This window comes from Ranitomeya imitator, chromosome 6 (genome assembly GCF_032444005.1).
Source record: "Ranitomeya imitator isolate aRanImi1 chromosome 6, aRanImi1.pri, whole genome shotgun sequence".
Taxonomy (NCBI): Eukaryota; Metazoa; Chordata; class Amphibia; order Anura; family Dendrobatidae; genus Ranitomeya; species Ranitomeya imitator.
The window spans coordinates 503,439,423-503,462,804 of NC_091287.1; positions in this window are offsets into that span (position 1 = coordinate 503,439,423).

The following is a 23,382-nucleotide window of genomic DNA, read 5'->3' on the forward strand; positions in this document are numbered from 1 at the left end:
AACCATAACATCTCCGCCTGCACCTCACTCACAGTCCAGTAATTTGTCATGTTCACCCTACTCCACACTATCTCAGAACTATCTTTAAATGACATAGAGAATTATTGTATGTAAAAGCTAATGTTAAAATTGCACTGCATATGGATTGCATATGTCATACAGATGTCATATAGATGCTATAGATGCTAAGTGAGAAAAATCGCATTGTACTCGCATGACACTCGCATGACTCTTGCAAGACACACAAACACCTTTCCAGGAACACCATCGGACTGATTTTATTAACACTAATGGGTATGAGCCCTTACACGGGTGATCAGTGGCATTAAACAGCCACTGACCAGTAAACCATGATCATTGTTCTTGGCAGTACTAGTCCTGTTTATAGAAGACGATGATCTTTTTGTGCTGCACAAAAAATCATTTCATCTGATGAACGAGTGCTTAGCTCATTAATCGGGTGATCAGTAGCCTGTTCACACTGAAAGACTATATCATATGAACCCTTCTTCATTGATTATTATTCAGTGTAAATGCACCTTAATTTGCAGAGAGATGATTGGAGTAATATTTTTGCTTGCAAAAGAAACTCCCTTATTATATGTAGTGCTGTCCCTTCGTGTATAGCGTCTTTGTACATCAGGGAAAAATTTTTGCCTTTTACCATAGCATCCTCTCTTGTTATGCATAGCCCCGTTTCCTATTACATAGCATCATAGTAACATAGTAACATAGTTAGTAAGGCCGAAAAAAGACATTTGTCCATCCAGTTCAGCCTATATTCCATCATAATAAATCCCCAGATCTACGTCCTTCTACAGAACCTAATAATTGTATGATACAATATTGTTCTGCTCCAGGAAGACATCCAGGCCTCTCTTGAATCCCTCGACTGAGTTCGCCATCACCACCTCCTCAGGCAAGCAATTCCAGATTCTCACTGCCCTAACAGTAAAGAATCCTCTTCTATGTTGGTGGAAAAACCTTCTCTCCTCCAGACGCAAAGAATGCCCCCTTGTGCCCGTCACCTTCCTTGGTATAAACAGATCCTCAGCGAGATATTTGTATTGTCCCCTTATATACTTATACATGGTTATTAGATCGCCCCTCAGTCGTCTTTTTTCTAGACTAAATAATCCTAATTTCGCTAATCTATCTGGGTATTGTAGTTCTCCCATCCCCTTTATTAATTTTGTTGCCCTCCTTTGTACTCTCTCTAGTTCCATTATATCCTTCCTGAGCACCGGTGCCCAAAACTGGACACAGTACTCCATGTGCGGTCTAACTAGGGATTTGTACAGAGGCAGTATAATGCTCTCATCATGTGTATCCAGACCTCTTTTAATGCACCCCATGATCCTGTTTGCCTTGGCAGCTGCTGCCTGGCACTGGCTGCTCCAGGTAAGTTTATCATTGACTAGGATCCCCAAGTCCTTCTCCCTGTCAGATTCACCCAGTGGTTTCCCGTTCAGTGTGTAATGGTGATATTGATTCCTTCTTCCCATGTGTATAACCTTACATTTATCATTGTTAAACCTCATCTGCCACCTTTCAGCCCAAGTTTCCAACTTATCCAGATCCATCTGTAGCAGAATACTATCTTCTCTTGTATTAACTGCTTTACATAGTTTTGTATCATCTGCAAATATCGATATTTTACTGTGTAAACCTTCTACCAGATCATTAATGAATATGTTGAAGAGAACAGGTCCCAATACTGACCCCTGCGGTACCCCACTGGTCACAGCGACCCAGTTAGAGACTATACCATTTATAACCACCCTCTGCTTTCTATCACTAAGCCAGTTACTAACCCATTTACACACATTTTCCCCCAGACCAAGCATTCTCATTTTGTGTACCAACCTCTTGTGCGGCACGGTATCAAACGCTTTGGAAAAATCGAGATATACCACGTCCAATGACTCACCGTGGTCCAGCCTATAGCTTACCTCTTCATAAAAACTGATTAGATTGGTTTGACAGGAGCGATTTCTCATAAACCCATGCTGATATGGAGTTAAACAGTTATTCTCATTGAGATAATCCAGAATAACATCCCTCAGAAACCCTTCAAATATTTTACCAACAATAGAGGTTAGACTTACTGGCCTATAATTTCCAGGTTCACTTTTAGAGCCCTTTTTGAATATTGGCACCACATTTGCTATGCGCCAGTCCTGCGGAACAGACCCTGTCGCTATAGAGTCCGTAAAAATAAGAAATAATGGTTTATCTATTACATTACTTAGTTCTCTTAGTACTCGTGGGTGTATGCCATCCGGACCCGGAGATTTATCTATTTTGATCTTATTTAGCCGGTTTCGCACCTCTTCTTGGGTTAGATTGGTGACCCTTAATATAGGGTTTTCATTGTTTCTTGGGATTTCACCTAGCATTTCATTTTCCACCGTGAATACCGTGGAGAAGAAGGTGTTTAATATGTTAGCTTTTTCCTCGTCATCTACAACCATTCTTTCCTCACTATTTTTTAAGGGGCCTACATTTTCAGTTTTTATTCTTTTACTATTGATATAGTTGAAGAACAGTTTGGGATTAGTTTTACTCTCCTTAGCAATGTGCTTCTCTGTTTCCTTTTTGGCAGCTTTAATTAGTTTTTTAGATAAAGTATTTTTCTCCCTATAGTTTTTTAGAGCTTCAATGGTGCCATCCTGCTTTAGTAGTGCAAATGCTTTCTTCTTACTGTTAATTGCCTGTCTTACTTCTTTGTTTAGCCACATTGGGTTTTTCCTATTTCTAGTCCTTTTATTCCCACAAGGTATAAACCGCTTACAGTGCCTATTTAGGATGTTCTTAAACATTTTCCATTTATTATCTGTATTCTTATTTCTGAGGATATTGTCTCAGTCTACCAGATTAAGGGCATCTCTAAGCTGGTCAAACTTTGCCTTCCTAAAGTTCAGTGTTTTTGTGACTCCCTGACAAGTCCCCCTAGTGAAAGACAGGTGAAACTGCACAATATTGTGGTCGCTATTTCCTAGATGCCCAACCACCTGCAGATTTGTTATTCTGTCAGGTCTATTAGATAGTATTAGGTCTAAAAGTGCTGCTCCTCTGGTTGGATTCTGCACCAATTGTGAAAGATAATTTTTCTTGGTTATTAGCAGAAACCTGTTGCCTTTATGGGTTTCACAGGTTTCTGTTTCCCAGTTAATATCCGGGTAGTTAAAGTCCCCCATAACCAGGACCTCATTATGGGTTGCAGCTTCATCTATCTGCTTTAGAAGTTGACTTTCCATGATTTCTGTTATATTTGGGGGTTTGTAACAGACCCCAATGAGAATTTTGTTACCATTTTTCCCTCCATGAATTTCGACCCATATGGACTCGACATCCTCATTTCCTTCGCTAATATCCTCCCTTAAAGTGGACTTTAGACAAGACTTTACATAGAGACAAACCCCTCCTCCTCTCCGATTTTTACGATCCTTTCTAAACAGACTGTAACCCTGTAAGTTAACTGCCCAGTCATAGCTTTCATCTAACCATGTCTCGGTAATTCCCACTATGTCAAAGTTACCTGTAGATATTTCTGCTTCTAGTTCTTCCATCTTGTTTGTCAGGCTTCTGGCGTTTGCGAGCATGCAGTTTAGAGGATTTTGTTTTGTTCCAATCTCCTTGCTGTGGATTTTTTTAGAAATGTTCTTACCTCCCTTCTGAGTATGTTTTCCTGGGTCTTCTTTGGTCGAGTCTAATGTTTTTCTTCCCGTCCCCTCTTCTTCTAGTTTAACGCCCTCCTGATGAGTGTAGCGAGTCTTCTGGCGAATGTGTGTTTCCCAGGTTTGTTGAGGTGTAGTCCGTCTCTGGCGAGGAGTCCATCGTACCAGTAATTCACACCGTGGTCCAGGAATCCGAATCCTTGTTGTCTGCACCATCGTCTTAGCCAGTTGTTTGCATCAAGGATCCTGTTCCATCTCCTGGTGCCACGCCCGTCTACTGGAAGGATAGAAGAAAAAACTACCTGTGCATCCAGTTCCTTTACTTTCTTCCCCAACTCTTCAAAGTCTTTGCAGATTGTCGGTAGGTCCTTCCTTGCCGTGTCATTGGTGCCAACATGTATCAGAAGAAATGGGTGGACATCCTTGGAGCTGAAGAGCTTTGGTATCCTATCGGTCACATCCTTGATCATCGCACCTGGAAGGCAGCATACTTCTCTTGCAGTTATGTCCGGTCTGCAGATGGCTGCTTCTGTGCCTCTCAGTAGTGAGTCTCCCACCACCACCACTCTTCGTTGCTTCTTGGCTGTACTTTTTGCTGTCACTTGTTGCTGTGTGCCCTTTTCTTTTTTGCTTGCTGGTATTGCTTCATCCTTAGGTGTGCCATCTTCATCCTCTACAAAGATTTGATATCGGTTCTTCAGTTGTGTGGTTGGTGATTTCTCCATGGTCTTCTTGCTTCTTTTGGTCACATGCTTCCACTCATCTGCTTTTGGAGGTTCTCTGACACTTTTTTCACCTTCTGTGACCAGTAGAGATGCTTCTGTTCTGTCTAGAAAGTCTTCATTCTCTTTGATGAGTTTCAAAGTTGCTATTCTTTCTTCCAGACCCCGCACCTTTTCTTCTAAAAGGGCCACTAGTCTACACTTCTGACAGGTGAAATTGGATTCTTCTTCTGGTCGATCTGCGAACATGTAGCACATGCTGCAGCTCACCATGTAGGTTGTCACATCTGCCATGTTGCTCCTAGATCCTGCTGACTTGCTGTGTGTTTTCCTTCTTGTGTAATCTACTCAGCGAAGCTCTCATGCAATAATGTCCTACAGGCAAAAATTCCTTACGGCGCGCGGTTTGGTGATGCTTTCCAAGCAGCTGGTCCCGGCTGTACCCAACGATCTTCTAGCTTAGGGAGACTTCGCTTTTCCCAGAAGGCACCTGGAATATGCAAATTAGCCTCCTCAAGCTTGAATCCCCTTGAATCCTCTATTGTTATGTTTAGCATTGTGTGTAAGGGAAAAAAAATGGCTTCTACTGATGTGAACCAGAGCACCTGTGTGTTCATCATGTGACCTGTCCCTTGACTTCCCAAAAATATCATGAGTGATTTCACGTGATACCTCAGGTGCTGCATCCTAAAGTGCCCATGGCCTTGGCTACCCTTAATCAGCCCCTTGACACAGGAGTGTGTTTAACTGGACCTTAGAAGGCCTAAGGTAATGATATGCCGGGACATTTGTAAGGCCCAACATCAAGCATAGCAAAGGGCAGTGGCCATAGGGGAAAGGAGCAGAGCCTGGCCTAGAAGCTGAGACAGGTGCATAAGAGATTGGTTGGCTTAGAGGCATATCTACAGGGGTGCAGTAGCAGTAATGGCACATAGTATTTGAGAGCCCATTACAGATTTTGCATTGACACCCAGGATTTTCAAGTCATGTGTTTGGGTTGGATGCTCATATATCCCTTACTGTAGGAAGCTTACTTATTTGCTGGAATGTTTATGGCTACAGACTCTATTAGGACAATCACTACCTGACAATAGTTGCTGGCATTTAATGGCCTCACTTCATGCTTGCATTGCAGGGCACCATTTCAATATTCACGTTAGCAGGAAAGCTAGAATCTCATCAATATCGGCAGATTTAGCTTACTTTAGTCTAATGTTTAAGGGGTCCTTAAAACTCAGTGGCAGCCACAAAAAATCTTAAGACAGAGGTTCCGGGCACTGATGAAGAGCAGACACATGTGGTTAACCTTTGTCAGAACTGTACCTGTCATTCATAAGAGAATATAATGCAGACTTCCGAGCTATGAGGCCCAGAATTCGCAGAAATAAAAGCTCCACAACTTCTTCTGAGACATGGCCATTCTCGGACATTCCAGTGCACATATACAGGTGCAGTGCTACAAGCTTTCCCCCATTTACAGAATATCTACCAGTACCACAAGGATTTCTCCTCACAACCCCCTACAATAGGTGCGCCTCCAGCTGTCTAGACCCAATGATGTAGAGTCATTGGGAACTATCTTCCTACACAAAAGGAGTCTAGACTCTCCCCATCACCATGTGCTCAGTGCTACAGCCCATAAATAATGTTTTACATAACAACAGCACAACAACAAATATGGTGGACATTATAATGAAACTGTACACTGACGCACCTCCTAGCATCAATCTGTCAAACTTAGAGATTGCAGGTTCTTGTTAAGGTGTAAGCTCAATGCCTCCATATTGACGTGCAACCAACAAGAACATTGCCAACTCTGTGCTGTAACCATTAAACTTGTGCCCTGACTGGAAGCTTGTTACAGTCATACTTGCCTTCCTGCTTCAAGTTCACAGTGCCATCTCAGAACAAGGAGCCATGTTTGGGCTGAAAGAGGCACACCTACGTTATGACCAACTTATAACCTCAAGCAAACCGATGAGGTCTCTCCACGCTAGTAAAGTCCAGCTCATTTACCACCAAGCGCACTGGTAACACGGTCTATGTATAAAGAGAGGAAAATGAAGAAACATCTAGCTCCTACCATCCCAAAAAAAATGGATGGCATTATTGAATTAATTGCAAAAAATATTTATAAGACACAGAATGTAGATATGTAACGCGTTTCAGATCAATTATGATCCTTCTTCATGGCAATAGGTCTCTCCACATCTTACTGGTGAACTCTCTGATAGTCACAATCTCCGGAGGTTATGCAGCGCCCCAGAGACCTGGTTGTTGCAGTATGGCACTCTGCCGCTAAGGGGAGTGGCGGTACGTCTGATGGCACTAAGGAGTTATCCTGACCAGGTATCACCAGAACACATTACACTTCACACTCCGGCCACTAGGGGGAGAAAAAGGCTTTATTTATTGGGCCACTCCTCACACTGGTAAAACTAGGGGCTGGGGAGGAAGTTAGTGAGAAGCTGACTGGGTTGGATTCAGGCAACATCCCGTGACAGGGGGTGTTGCAGGGAGAAGGCACAGGGGGTCCCTGTCAGGCGTGGGAACCTGGCAGGTGCCTAGTGAACAGAACAGAACGTAACGGAACCGCGCCTGCACACCCTGCGGCGGTATCCTAAGAAAGAGACACGAAGGGAATGATATTGTGGAACAGTGTAAACGAGATCAAGCACAAAGGAGTACCAGTAGGAGTCGTGCCGAGAGAGAGAGGCAACATCTTACTGAGGCGCGTAGTCGGTGGCTGGAACACCGTAGGAGTAACTGACTTCAGGCCTTACTTCAAACTCCGCCGGACAGTTAATTATAGGTTGGCTGTCTACCTTAAATTTCCTAAGAAGACATAGGGGGCAACATTGGGAGAGGGGCGTCTCTAGGGTCCCCGAAGACCTCCAAGCCTTCCCGTCATACGGGTGCGTCCTAGCCGAAACATACTGGGACAAGAAACTAGTAACATCTGGAACAAAAGAGAAAGAGAGAGCTGTAGAGAACGAACGAACGAGAACAGCAGTTGTGAGGACTATTCCGAATGCTCAGCAGGGTAGGACTACAACACACAGGCGCTAGTGGTAGGCAACGATTTCCATCTGCGAAGGAAACCCTGGATGTGCCCATCGGACCGGCCGGTCTCAGAGAGCCCTGTTAAACGTACTCAGGATTGAGGATCCTGAAGCCTTCAGTAAAGAGGTAAAGAGACTGCAACCTTGTGTCCTCGTTATTGCCTGCACCTCACACCATCGCCATCTACACCACTGGGAAGCCCTGGGGACATACTTCACCTGTGGGAAGGTATACCATCCAGCTGCCATTCCATCACCCCAGCGGACCCCATAGCAGCGTCGGTCACCCTGACCGAACACCACAGGAGGCGTCACGATCTCCTGACAGACTATACCCCCTTTACTGGACGCCCCTTAGCAGGGTCACGGACCGGGTCTAGCCACTGTGACAGCCTCAGCACCGAACCAGAGAGGCCCGGTACCGAGAACTCGTGGCCCTGTGTCTGGGGGCGATCCAGTTATATCTACCCAGAACTCTGGATGGGAAAACTCTGTTGCTGACAAAGTTTGTGAGATAACTCACTCTTGTATTACTTATATGTAGGAGCACGCCTTCACTTGTTAGGGAGCACGTTGGCTCTGTTAATGAGGCAGTCAGAAAATTATGAAATGGCTTATCCAAAAAAAAAAGTTTTGTAGCTGTATACCTTATCTAAAACACATTATTCTGGCCATATGGCTAAAGGGGAACTCACGTTTTCCATTACATTCCTGGCATCACCTGCCTTCCATCTTCACTATTCCACTCTATCGGAGCTCCAATGCACCAGGAGCATCAAAAAGTTGTTCAATGCCCTCTTTAGTAGTATGGTTATAAGTTGTGCAGTCAGTGTACTTTTCAAAAAGAATGACGTACTTGCACAAAAGCATTAAAATAACATCCAGTACATGACGGTGACCTTAGATATAGAACAGCATTGAATGGAGAATTACATCTTCCTTGCAGAATAATGGAAGCTGAACTTTATATTCACAATGGAAAACACACTAAACAAAAGTAACAGAATTCAATTCATGAGACTGAATTTGTAAACCTTAATAAGCAAATATAAATACAGCAGGTGAAATAAATATTGAACATGTCACCAATTTTCTAAGTAAATATATTTCTAATGGTGCTATTGAAATGAAATTCTGACCAGTTGTGGGTAACAACCCATCCAATCCACACAGGCAAATAAATCAAACCATATACAGCTCTGGCAAAAAATAGGAGACCACCACATCAAAACCCTGTCATGGGCAGCCCAATCTCCAGACCTATGTGACGCCCCAGGGTCCTGGTTGTCACAGTAGCATTGCTTTCCTCATGGGGAGAGTGATTTCATGCTTGGAAGCGATGGAGGATTCCTTTTAACAGGTAACTAGCACATACAACACCATTCTGACTTCAGGCCAGAAGGGGGAGCTCTACACCCAAAATCAGGGGAGCTGTTCTCTCTTTGGTTGGGAGGAGGAGTTAGTTGCTAGGCAGTTGCTAGGCAGTTGGGAAGATTTAGTCAGTTGGTGCCAGACAGCAGACTGGAGCAGTCTGAGGCAGAAGGACGGGTGAAGGGCCGTACAGCCTGAGGTGCTGTAGCTCCTAGATAGCGAGATACAGAAGGAAGAACAGCCTTTAGCTAACATGCCGGAGAGCAGAGCACAGGAGAGTAACAACGGGGGAGAATAGCCTGGGCTACATCCCTGATTGAGCACAGACACCGGTACTCGGAAGACTGCACAACTGTGTCCTTTGTTCTTTACTGCACCACTCACCATCCTCCATCTATTCATCAGGAGCCCTGGGGACCTACTTCACCTGTGGGAAGCTATACCATCCGGCTGCTATAACATCACCCCAGAGTACCCCTTTAACCCCTTCCCGACCTGTGACACAGTGTATGCGTCATGAAAGTCGGTGCCAATTCAACCTGTGACGCATATGCTGTGTCACAAAATGATCGCGTTCCTGCAGGCCGGGTGAAAGGGTTAACTCCAATTTCACCCGACCTACAGGAATAGGGGGAGTGGTACTTCAGCCCAGGGGGGGTGGCTTCGCTCCCCCATGGCTACGATCGCTCTGATTGGCTGTTGAAAGTGAAACAGCCAATCAGAGCAATCGTAATATTTCAGCAATGAAAATTGATGAAATATTACAATCCAGCCATGGCCGATGCTGCAATATCATCGGCCATGGTTGGAGACCCCAATCTGCCCCCCCACCAACTGACAGCGGCGATCTGGCGCCGCTGTCAGCCTTTCCTACCCCTCTGTTCTGTCCCCGCTGCACTCCTCTCCCCTCCGACCCCCGTCCTGTCTAGCGCCCCCTTGCTGTCTGATCCCACCCCTCCATACTTATCGAGTAGCACGATTGCAGCATGATTGTGGCACGTGTATCCAGCCCAGTCAGCAACCGTTCTCCAATCTCCATAGGCCATCCATAAATGGGCACCAGGACCTCAGCAACAGATCCTCGCCCCTTGATGTCACTCATCCACTCCCTCTCTAAACATGTGGCTTATTAAATGACAAATAGTACACTGTATTTGATATACTACATTTGTTGAATTACATTTAATAAATTGAATGATGTTATAAGTTTGTGTCTCGTCATAATATTTAAACAATTTTGTGACCTGCGCATATTTACATGTTTTACACTTATGTGTCCCACATCTATAGAAACCTTTAAACTTTAACCAATTTTGCATAGGTGATTTGGATAAAAGTAATCCTGGTAAAAACGCATTTCCGATAGTGGGAGCTCGTCTAGATTTATTCCTGACTCCAGAATATTAGCCAAAATGCCATCCTCATATAATATGGGTAAACAAACACTTATGAATGATATTCCTTATTTCATTAAATTGAGGGCTGTACCACAGACAGACAAAAGGTTTTTTTGTTTTTATCTGTTTTAATATAATTATTTTTACGCTCTATTAAATTGTTTATATCTTTAGAAAGGACTATGTTTCTGGCCCTTTTAAGAGACCATTCCGGATAATCCAGTTTTTTTGAATTTTCCATGCAAAATATCAAATTCCATGTTCATATCATTTTCATTGGAGCAATTTCTTTTGAGTCTAATATGCTTCCCTACCGGAACAGATTTTATTGTATGTTTTGGGTGGCTGCTATGGGCATGCAAAATGGTATTATCACTTACTGGTGTCACGCCGTTCTGTCTGTATCTGGTTTTCGGCGTGACAATGCTTGTCTTTGCTTTAACCCTTTGCTCCTTTCCCCCTAATTGAGCTGGGATACTGTTGGCTGTTACCTGTATGGAGCCTTCTCAGTTCCCTGCTTTGCTGCATAGCCGTACATGGGTGGTTAGGTCTTTGCTCCTAATGTCCTGTCTGTACCCTGATGTCTTGCCTGCGTCCTGATGACCTCATGTACCCTGATGTCCTGCCTGTATCCTGATGTCCCGCCTATGTGTGCCTCGGTGATCCGTTGATGCCTTGGGGTCCACTGGGTGGTACCCTTCTGGGAGGTGTGGAATCGGGAGCCTGACATCATTATGTTTATGTACTTTAGTAAACTTTACTTTCTCTATACCTAAAGTTGTGCGGTGTAATCAAGTCCTACGTGTTTCTTTCCTTGTCCACATGCTCAGCTGCCACAGAACCCCGGTCTCTGCCCTCCCCTAGTTCAGGTAGGCCTGGGTCCCCCTCTGCGGTATGAAGGGTCCGTATTGCATCCCCGGGGGACCCGCGCACCCCTATGCCGTCGTGGTCGGTCGGCATGGGGGCGTAATTGGGCTGGGCTTCAGCTGACCTTGACAACTGGCTTATAATGGGTTTTGGTGGCAATATATTGACCCACATTACCCTGAAGCTCTAGATCCAAAAAAGAGATGGAGTGATTGCTTTTTTAAAATGTAAATCTAATATTATAATCATTTGAATTGATATATTTTATAAATTTGGGCATGACAGACATATCGCCCTCCCATATAAAGAGAGTGTTGTCAATGTATCTGCCACACCAAATTAGCTGCTGAAAAAAGGGATTATCTATAGAATAGATAAATTGATTCTCCCAATAAGCGATAGTGAGTATTTAGCTCCCATAGGGACACCCGCTTTTTGCAAATAGATAACATGATCAAAAGAGAACAAGTTATGTTTCAGTAAGAAAAACAAAAATCAATAAGATCATCAGAGAACTGACTAAAATTTCTCAGGAAAAATTGAAGTGCCTTCATAGCTAATTCGTGTGGAATACAAGTACTGTATATAATGAGATGACATAGCAACATAGCCATGAATAGTCCTTTTGCCATGTCTTTTTGGACAAAGCTCCAATTTCTCCCTCTATTAACCTACCTTTGCCTGACATTGCCATCTTCGTGTGCGGTTCCACCATTACTCCAAAGCAACATGCCCGCTGCCTTGGGGGTCATACTTGATTCTGAGCTTTTATTCACCCCCCACATCCGATCACTGGCTCGCTCTTCTTATCTGCATCTCAAAAGCATTTCTAGAATTCGCCCTTTTCTTACTTTCGACTCTGCAAAAACTCTTACTGTTTCACTTATTCATTCTCGTCTGGACTATTGTAACTCTCTACTAATCTGCCTCCCTCTTACCAAACTCTCCCCGCTCCAATCTGCCCTGAATGCTGCAGCCAGGATCATATTCCTCACCAACCGTTACACCGATGCCTCTACCTTGTGCCAGTCATTACACTGGTTACCCATCCACTCAAGAATCCAGTACAAAACTACTACCCTCATCCACAAAGCACTCCATGGCTCAGCACCACCCTATATCTCCTCTCTGGTCTCAGTCTACCACCCTACCCCTGGCCTCCGCTCCGCTAATGACTTAAGGTTAGCATCCTCAATAATTAGAACCTCCTACTCCCGTCTCCAAGACTTTACACGTGCTGCGCTGATTCTTTGGAATGCACTACCTAGGTTAATGCGATTAATCCCCAATCCCCACAGTTTTAAGCGTGCCCTATAACTCATTTGTTCAGATTGGCCTACCACCTGTTAGGTGTCGAGTTCCCACCTCTGCACAGGGGGAATCTCGAACCATCTCTGCTGCGGTCTCCCATTCTTCTCCAGCCGCAGTGGAGTCTGCTCGGCGGAGACGTGGGTCCCAGCGTCTAGCTCAGGCTAATACTGGACGACTGGTTACTACTGCCCTTCCAGGCTCTGTTCTTGTAGCCAGCAATGTTCAGCAGCGAGCAGGTCTTTCTGGGACTAAGTTCAGATTTTCCCTTTCTGAGCATGCCCACGGGATGACCTCCTATTGGAGGTCGGGGGTCACATGCTTAGATACTGCAGCTAATCCCATTGGTCCTCTAGGAAGGTCCTAAAGGTGTTCTTCTTCTGTGGCAGACTCCCATTGGTCCTTCTCGGAAGGTCTTGTACTTGCCATGCGCTAGTATACAATTGTTATCGTGTGTGTGTTGATGAGTGCAAGTCGTTCCTTAAAAAACCCATCCCTTGTGTATGACTGTTCGCGTAAGGTGTATGGCTGCAATCTAGCGCCTGGCTGAACTCACAGCTTTAACACACGAAACAGCGTCTAACTGCTGTGACCACCAGTGCATCACCGTGCGCTATTAGAGCACTTACCTTACCCAAGTCTGGGTGGTTAGTGGCGTCCGCTAGTGTGGCACAGCATGCACTTCTGTGCATATTAGTTACCGCTAGAGTTGAGCGACCTTGACCTTTTTAGAGTCGAGCCGGGTTTTGCGAAACCCGACTATGTCCAAAGTCGGGTCGAGTGAAATCGGCCGATTATGACGTAAAGTCGGGATCGACCGAAACACGAAACCCAATGCAAGTCAATGGGGCAGCATAGTCGGCAGTGAGTGGGGGCCAGGAAAACACCTAGAGTGCCCATTTTAATGTCAAAACCATCCATTCTTCTTAATGAAGCTTGTCAAGCGTAATTTACCTTATAATAATTGGAAGGCATTTGAAATTGGGGGTCATTTGGCTAAAGTTGTGGGGGGTAGGGCTGGTTCAAGTAATTAGTGGGCCCAGGAAATCTGGACCACGTCACGGCAGTGGAGCAGGGAGAGGTAAGTATTTCAACTTTGCAAGTGCTGTGAACCTGAGCAAGCAGGGGGGGCCCACTCGTTGGCATTGGCACTGGCACAGGGCCCCTCAAAGTACAGCGGTGTGTTTGCACGGCGGGGGCGCCTCCCACCGGCAGCAACACTTTTGCGTACTATGAGAGGCCCTGTGCCAGTGACGTCGCCAACTAGTATTCCTCCCCCCACCTGATGAAGGAACCTGCACTTTCATCTGCACCTTCCTCTTTGTCCCCGTGTAAGGTGGTATGGTATGCGGGAAGAGCAACCTGACTTTCAGCAGGGTCACAATGTTGTTGTGTAGCGTGCACGGGGAATGTTGCGTTATGGGTCAATGTACCAGCAGACTCATCTATCACTGGCTGGGCAATGGGCACGATGAAGTGGAAACACAGATATAGGCCCAAAGAAGAAAGTGGGCTAAATGCAGTTCAAAATTGGTAACACAGGAATAACCAGGGGGCATTGCAGTGGAGGACAACTGGAATGAGAGGCTGACACAGAGAGTAGGGCCAAATCAGTAAGTAGTCGAAATGCAGTTCAAAATTGGCAACCGTAGTAAACAGGCGGCACAGCTTTGTTCAGTGGAGGAGAACAGCAAGGAGTGGCAGACACCGATAGTAGGCCCCAACCCAACTAGTAGGCCAAATGCAGTTTAACATTAACAACTACTTAACGAGAGGCTGAAAATGGAATTTCAGGACAGGAAACCAGGAGAACAGCAAGGAGCGGCAGACACCGATAGTAGGCCCCAAACCAACTAGTACGCCAAATGCAGTTGTTCCATTTAACCACAATTTAATGAGAGCCTGAAGATAGAAGCTCAGGAAAGGCAACCTGGTGAAAACCTTGGAGTGTAACACAACCTGTCTCTACACCCCATACCAAATTTGTAGGCCTAATGCAGCGTAGTTTCCACCAACTACTAAACGAGAGCCGGAAGATCGAAGCTCATGAAAGGCAACCCGGGGAACACCTTGGAGTGTAACACAACCTCTCTCTACACCACGAAAGGGCTGATTCTTAGGAAGGAAGGCTGTTGTAAATAAGCATTGCGCGTCCGAGGGTGATTATATTCTTATTCGGTATCTACTCACCCTCGGACGCGCCATGCTTCTTGATTTGTAATTAATGTTTATTTGCAATGTGCTTTTGACTTACTCAATTATTTTTTTAATTATTGATTTTATTAAATTAATAGTTTAACATCTTATTGGAAATAATTTAAAGGAGACGCGACAGGACAACACTCGGTGGATGCCATATCTGTGTTAACAACTCCAAAAAACTTTCAGTTAACTTCTTGCAGGAGAAAGAAATTGTAGCTGTTGGACCTTTGTAGTACAGTTCCAGATATTTGTTGTGTGTTTGTTTTGATTGTTAAAATGTCTGCATTTGAGATCTCAACACGATCTTATTTTTTATAATCAAATTAATTTTTTAAATATTTTATTAGGTTGGTTCAAGGGGTACACGGGCCGCAGTAGACAGGTCAGTGGAGGCCTAGTGGAAGGAGGGACCGCAGATGCGCCACTGTTTCACCCATACACAATTAGTAGGCCTAATGCAGCGTAGTTTCCAACAGCTACTAAACGAGAGCCGGAAGATCGAAGCTCAGGAAAGGCAACCTGGGGAACACCTTGGAGTGTAACACACCATCTCTCTCCACCCCATACCCATTTTGTAGGCCTAATTCAGCGTACTTTTCTACAACTACTAAACGAGAGCATGAAGATCGAAGCTCAGGAAAGGCAACCTGGTGAAAACCTTGGAGTGTAACACAACCTGTCTCTACACCCCATACCAAATTTGTAGGCCTAATGCAGCGTAGTTTCCACCAACTACTAAACGAGAGCCGGAAGATCGAAGCTCATGAAAGGCAACCCGGGGAACACCTTGGAGTGTAACACAACCTCTCTCTACACCACGAAAGGGCTGATTCTTAGGAAGGAAGGCTGTTGTAAATAAGCATTGCGCGTCCGAGGGTGATTATATTCTTATTCGGTATCTACTCACCCTCGGACGCGCCATGCTTCTTGATTTGTAATTAATGTTTATTTGCAATGTGCTTTTGACTTACTCAATTATTTTTTTAATTATTGATTTTATTAAATTAATAGTTTAACATCTTATTGGAAATAATTTAAAGGAGACGCGACAGGACAACACTCGGTGGATGCCATATCTGTGTTAACAACTCCAAAAAACTTTCAGTTAACTTCTTGCAGGAGAAAGAAATTGTAGCTGTTGGACCTTTGTAGTACAGTTCCAGATATTTGTTGTGTGTTTGTTTTGATTGTTAAAATGTCTGCATTTGAGATCTCAACACGATCTTATTTTTTATAATCAAATTAATTTTTTTTATATTTAATGATGTTGGTTCAAGGGGTACACGGGCAGCAATAGACAGGTCAGTGGAGGCCTAGTGGAAGGAGTGACGGCAGACAGGCATCAAAGGCCTAACATTAGGCTGGCTGTAGGCAAGTTAAAATTGGTTCCAGGGGAACACGGCCATCAGTGGCCTGGTCAGTGTAGTTGTAGTTGAAAGAACGGGACGCAGACAGGCTTCGAAGGCCTAACATAATAACATAGGGCTGGCTGTAGGCAAGTTAAAATTGGTTCCAGGGGAACACGGCCATCAGTGGCCTGGTCAGTGTAGTTGTAGTTGAAAGAACGGGACGCAGACAGGCTTCGAAGGCCTAACATAACAAACTTGGGCTGGCTGTAGGCACTTTTAAATTTGTTCCAGGGGTACATGGGCAGCAGTGTATGGTCAGTGGAAGTCTAGTGGAAGGAGTGACCGCAGACAGGCTTCCAAGGCCTAACATAACAAACTTGGGCTGGCTGTAGGCACTTTTAAATTGGTTCCAGGGGTACACGGGCAGCAGTGGTCTGGTCAGTGGAAGTCTAGTGGAAGGAGTGACCGCAGACAGGCTTCCAAGGCCTAACATAACAAACTTGGGTTGGCTGTAGGCACTTTTAAATTGGTTCCAGGGGTACACGGGCAGCAGTGGTCTGGTCTGTGGAAGTCTAGTGGAAGGAGTGACCGCAGACAGGCTTCGAAGGCCTAACATAACAAACTTGGGCTGGCTGTAGGCACTTTTAAATTGGTTCCAGGGGTACACGGGCAGCAGTGGTCTGGTCAGTGGAAGTCTAGTGGAAGGAGTGACCGCAGACAGGCTTCCAAGGCCTAACATAACAAACTTGGGTTGGCTGTAGGCACTTTTAAATTGGTTCCAGGGGTACACGGGCAGCAGTGGTCTGGTCTGTGGAAGTCTAGTGGAAGGAGTGACCGCAGACAGGCTTCGAAGGCCTAACATAACAAACTTGGGCTGGCTGTAGGCACTTTTAAATTGGTTCCAGGGGTACACGGGCAGCAGTGGTCTGGTCAGTGGAAGTCTAGTGGAAGGAGTGACCGCAGACAGGCTTCCAAGGCCTAACATAACAAACTTGGGCTGGCTGTAGGCACTTTTAAATTGGTTCCAGGGGTACACGGGCAGCAGTGGTCTGGTCAGTGGAAGTCTAGTGGAAGGAGTGACCGCAGACAGGCTTCCAAGGCCTAACATAACAAACTTGGGCTGGCTGTAGGCACTTTTAAATTGGTTCCAGGGGTACACGGGCAGCAGTGGTCTGGTCTGTGGAAGTCTAGTGGAAGGAGTGACCGCAGACAGGCTTCGAAGGCCTAACATAACAAACTTGGGCTGGCTGTAGGCACTTTTAAATTGGTTCCAGGGTAACACGGCCAGCAGTGGCCTGGTCAGTGTAGTAGTTGTAGAAAGAAGGGACCGCAGACAGGCTTCGAAGGCCTAACATAACAAAAATGTCAAAACAATGGTATTGTCAGTGCCAGGCATTGAAGGATGTCAGCGCCTAGACTACACATTGGTGAAGCTGTGAGAGATAATTTTGCTAGTGGTAGAGCACTGTTTGAGCTGGGGGGGGGAACTGTCTTGTGGCCGGCGGTACAGGCACAGGGCCCCTCATATTACAACGGTGTGTCTGACGTTGGGTGCGCACCACCACCGCCAGAGACACTTTATTGTACTATGAGGGACCCAGTGGCAGTGCCGTCGACCAAAAGCGGCCACACCCACCTCTTCAGACAAACAGCACTCTCAAGGGTCCAAGCGCAAAGTGGCGATAGCACGGCCCCGTGTGGGGAGTTTGGCCATTTCGTGAGGTGGAAACATGTCGTATGCTGGACAATCAGGTAGGGTTGAGCGAAACGGGTCGAACATTTTCAAAAGTCGCCGACTTTTGGCTAAGTCGGGGTTTCATGAAACCCGATCCGACCCCTGTGCGGGGTCGGCCATGCGGTACGCGACTTTCGCGCCAAAGTCGCGTTTCAATGACGCGAAAAGCGCCATTTCTCAGCCAATGAAGGTAAACGCAGAGTGTGGGCAGCGTGATGACATAGGTCCTGGTCCCCACCATCTTAGAGAAGGGCATTGCAGTGATTGGCTTGCTGTCTGCGACGTCACAGGGGCTATAAAGAGGCGTTCCCGCCGACCGCCATCTTACTGCTGCTGATCTGAGCTTAGGGAGAGGTTGCTGCCGCTTTGTCAGAAGCAGGGATAGCGTTAGGCAGGGTCCATTAACCACAAAACCGCTTGTGCTGCAGCGATTTGCACTGTCCAACACCACCCTCGGTGTGCAGGGACAGTGGAAGTTTTTTTTTTTTTTTTTTTCCCCTCAGCGCTGTAGCTCATTGGGCTGCCCTAGAAGGCTCCCTGATAGCTGCATTGCTGTGTGTACGCCGCTGTGCAAACCAACTGCTTTTTTCAAAGCACAAATCCTCTTGTTCCTTCCTTTCTGCACAGCTATCTTTTTTGTTTGTCCACACTTTTTATTTCATTTGTGCATCAGTCCACTCCTTATTGCTGCCTGCCATACCTGGCTGAGATTACTGCAGGCAGGGAGATAGTAGCTGCCTGCCATACCTGGCTGAGATTACTGCAGGCAGGGAGATAGTAATTGTAGGACATTCCCTGTTTTTTTTTTTTTTTTTTTTTTGGTGGGAGATTAAGATTGGCAATTTGGCATTTCTGCTAGAGTGCCATCCCTGTGTGTGCCATCTCTCTCACATAGTGGGCCATAGAAAGCCTTTTCATTTTTCTGTATTTTTTTTTGTGGGGTGTATAAATTCTCCCTGATAAAAATACAGTGGGAGATTAATATTGGCCTTTGGGCTTGTGTGCCAGTCCTGAGTGTGCCATCTCTCTCACAAATAGTGGGCCATAGAAAGCCTATTTATTTTTTTTTTTGGTTTTATAAATTCTCCCTGAAAAAAAGGGAGATTAATATTGGCCTCTGGGCTTGTGTGCCAGTCCTGAGCGTGCCATCTGTGCCAGCCCTGAGCGTGCCATCTCTCTCACAAATAGTGGGCCATAGAAAGCCTATTTAATTTTTTTTTTTGTTTTATAAATTTTCCCTGAAAAAAGGGAGATTAATATTGGCCTCTGGGCTTGTGTGCCAGTTGTGAGCGTGCCATCTGTGCCAGTCCTGAGCGTGCCATCTCTCTCACAAATAGTGGGCCATAGAAAGCCTATTTAAATATTTTTTTGGTTTTATAAATTCTCCCAGAAAAAAAGGGAGATTAATATTGGCCTCTGGGCTTGTGTGCCAGTCCTGAGCGTGCCATCTGTGCCAGCCAGCCCTGAGCGTGCCATCTCTCTCACAAATAGTGGGCCATAGAAAGCCTATTTAATTTTTTTTTTTGTTTTATCAATTTTCCCTGAAAAAAGGGAGATTAATATTGGCCTCTGGGCTTGTGTGCCAGTTGTGAGCGTGCCATCTGTGCCAGTCCTGAGCGTGCCATCTCTCTCACAAATAGTGGGCCATAGAAAGCCTATTTAAATATTTTTTTGGTTTTATAAATTCTCCCAGAAAAAAAGGGAGATTAATATTGGCCTCTGGGCTTCTGTGCCAGTCCTGAGCGTGCCATCTGTGCCAGTCCTGAGCGTCCCATCTCTCTCACAAATAGTGGGCCATAGAAAGCCTATTTTATTTTTTTTTTGGGTTTCAGAAATTCTCCCTGGAAAAAAAAAGGGAGATTAATATTGCCCTTTGGGCTTGTGTGCCAGTACTAAGCGTTCCATCTCTCTCTCTCTCTCAGTCAGTGGGCCATAGAACGCATATTTTTGGTTTTATTTGTTTTCTAAATTCTCCCTGAAAAAATCATTTTATTTTATTTGGTTTCTAAATTCTTCCTGATAAAATCATATTTTTTTTATTATTTTTATTTCTAAAGTCTCCCTGAAAAAAAAAAAAAAAAAACAACCAAAAAAACAGTGGGAGATTAATATTAGCCTTTCTGCTTGTGTGCCAGTCTTGACTCCTGGGTGTGCCATCTCTCTCTCTCTCTCTCTCTCTCTCTCTCTCTCTCTCTCCAATTGTGGTCCATAGAAAGCCTATATTTTTTTTCCTTGATTTGGGTTCTAAAATCTACCAGAGAAAATAACTACATCAATCATTGGTAGAAAAATATTGGCCTCTGGGTTTGTGTGCCACTCCTGACTCCTGTGTGCGTCATCTCTCAGTCAGTGGGCCATAGAACGCCTATTTTTGGTTTTATTTGTTTTCTAAATTCTCCCTGAAAAAATCATTTTATTTTATTTGGTTTCTAAATTCTTCCTGATAAAATCATATTTTTTTTATTATTTTTTTTTCTAAAGTCTCCCTGAAAAAAAAAAAAAAAAACAGTGGGAGATTAATATTGGCCTTTCTGCTTGTGTGCCAGTCTTGACTCCTGGGTGCGTCATCTCTCAGTCAGTGGGCCATAGAACGCCTATTTTTGGTTTTATTTGTTTTATAAATTCTCCCTGAAAAAATCATTTTATTTTATTTGGTTTCTAAATTCTTCCTGATAAAATCATATTTTTTTTATTATTTTTTTTTCTAAAGTCTCCCTGAAAAAAAAAAAACAAAAAAAAAAAAAAAACAAAACAGTGGGAGATTAATATTGGCCTTTCTGCTTGTGTGCCAGTCTTGACTCCTGGGTGTGCCATCTCTCTCTCTCTCTCTCTCCAATTGTGGTCCATAGAAAGCCTACATTTTTTTTCCTTGATTTGGGTTCCAAAATCTACCAGAGAAAATAACTCCATCAATCATTGGTAGAAAAATATTGGCCTCTGGGCTTGTGTGCCACTCCTGATTCCTGTGTGCGTCATCTCTCACTCAGTGGCCCATAGAAAGCATATAGTTTGTTACATTTGTTTTCTAAATTCTCCCTGCAAAAATCTATTTTTTTTTTTTTGGGGGGTTTCTAAAGTGTTCCTGAAAAAAATAAAAATAAAAAAAAAATAATAGTGTGACATTAATATTAACATTTGTGCTTCAGTGACAGTCCTGCGTGTGGGGCATCTCTCTAATTTGCAGCCACCAAAAAAAGAGTGTGTAACATTGGGCCTGATTTTCGCTGTGGTCTCACCAACCTGTAAAGGGGTAGCTAAATCATACTGAAGTTATAGCTCACCGTGTAAGTTGTGTGACTGCAACAAATAACGTTAGTTTGGTTACGTTTTTAAAACAATGAGGAAGTCTAGTGGAAGAGGTCGTGGCCGGGGGCGTTCATTGTCAGCTGGTAATGAGGGTAGTGGTAGTGGTGGAGCATCAGGTGGTCGTGGGGGAAAAAATATTGCACCTAAGTCTGGAGCTGTGGAGCCAGGTTCGTCGTCCGGCTACACAAGGCCTCGAACGCTCCCTTTTCTGGGATTAGGAAAACCGCTTTTAAAGCCGGAGCAGCAAGAGCAAGTTTTGGCTTATCTTGCTGACTCAGCCTCTAGCTCTTTTGCCTCATCTCGTGAAACTGGTAAAAGTAAAAGCAGCGCGTCGTTAGTGGATGTTCACGGTCAGGGACAAGTCACTTCCTTGTCCTCTTCAGCAAAAACAACAACAGAGAAGAATGCAGCAGGCGACACAACGGGTTACTCCATGGAGCTCTTTACACATACCGTCCCTGGCTTAGAAAGTGAAGCAGTTAACAGTCCATGCCCATTACAAATTGAATCTGACATGGAGTGCACTGACGCACAGCCACAGCCAGACTACTATGCTGGTCCTTTGACTCAGACCACAACATTGCCCTCGCAGGGTGCTGATCAAGAATCAGACCCTGATGAGACTATGTTGCCCCATCACGAACGCTATACCACCGAACGACACGGTGACACAGACGAAGTTGCGCAGGAGGTACAAGAAGAGTTATTAGATGACCCAGTTCTTGACCCCGATTGGCAGCCATTGGGGGAACAGGGTGCAGGCGGCAGCAGTTCTGAAGCAGAGGAGGAGGAGGGGCCGCAGCAGGCATCAACATCGCCACAGGTTCCATCTGCCGGGCCCGTATCTTGCCCAAAACGCGTGGCAAAGCCAAAACCTGGTGGAGGACAGCGTGGCCATCCGGTTAAAGCTCAGTCTGCAATGCCTGAAAAGGTATCCGATGCTAGAAAGAGTGCAGTCTGGCATTTTTTTAAACAACATCCAATTGATCAGCGCAAAGTCATCTGTCAAAAATGTTCTACTTCCTTAAGCAGAGGTCAGAATCTGAAAAGTCTCAATACTAGTTGCATGCATAGACATTTAACCACCATGCATTTGAAAGCTTGGACTAACTACCAAACGTCCCTTAAGGTTGTTGCACCCTCGGCCAATGAAGCTAGTCATCAACGCAACATCCCTTCCGGCAGTGTAGGACCACCATTTAGCGCACCACCTGCTGTATCTGTGCAGGTATCTTTGCCAGGCCAAAGCAGTCAGGGTCAGGGAATCACCAGTTTCGTAGTAGGAAACACTGCATCTAGGGCACCGGCGGCAACAATACCATCTCCCACCGTCTCTCAGTCTGCCATGTCCACCGGCACCCCCGCTAGTTCCACGATCTCCAGCTCTCCAGTCCAGCTCACCCTACATGAGACTATGGTTAGAAAAAGGAAATACTTAGCCTCGCATCCGCGTACACAGGGTTTGAACGCCCACATAGCTAGACTAATCTCGTTAGAGATGATGCCCTACCGGTTAGTTGAAAGCGAAGCTTTCAAAGACCTGATGGACTACGCTGTACCACGCTACGAGCTACCCAGTCGACACTTTTTTTCCAGAAAAGCCATCCCAGCCCTCCACCAGCATGTTAAAGAGCGCATCGTCCATGCACTCAGGCAATCTGTGAGCACAAAGGTGCACCTGACAACAGATGCATGGACCAGTAGGCATGGCCAGGGACGTTACGTGTCCATCACGGCACACTGGGTAAATGTGGTGGATTCAGGGTCCACAGGGGACAGCAAGTTTGGGACAGTTCTGCCTAGCCCACGGTCTAGTAAACAGTTGTCTGTAGCCGTTCGCACCCCCTCCTCCTCCTCCTCCTCGTCCTCCTGCAGAAGCAAGAGCTCGTCCACAGACCGCAGTCGCACAAACACTCCATCCGCACCTGCCACTGTTGCACACCAGGTCTCCCATTATGGGGCAGCTACTGGCATACGTCAGCAGGCTGTATTGGCTATGAAGTGTTTGGGCGACAATAGACACACCGCGGAAGTTCTGTCCGAGTTCTTGCAGCAAGAAACGCAGTCGTGGCTGGGCACTGTAGATCTTGAGGCAGGCAAGGTAGTGAGTGATAACGGAAGGAATTTCATGGCTGCCATCTCCCTTTCCCAACTGAAACACATTCCTTGCCTGGCTCACACCTTAAACCTGGTGGTGCAGTGCTTCCTGAAAAGTTATCCGGGGTTATCCGACCTGCTCCTCAAAGTGCGTGGACTTTGCGCACATATCCGCCGTTCGCCTGTACACTCCAGCCGTATGCAGACCTATCAGCGTTCTTTGAACCTTCCCCAGCATCGCCTAATCATAGACGTTGCAACAAGGTGGAACTCAACACTGCACATG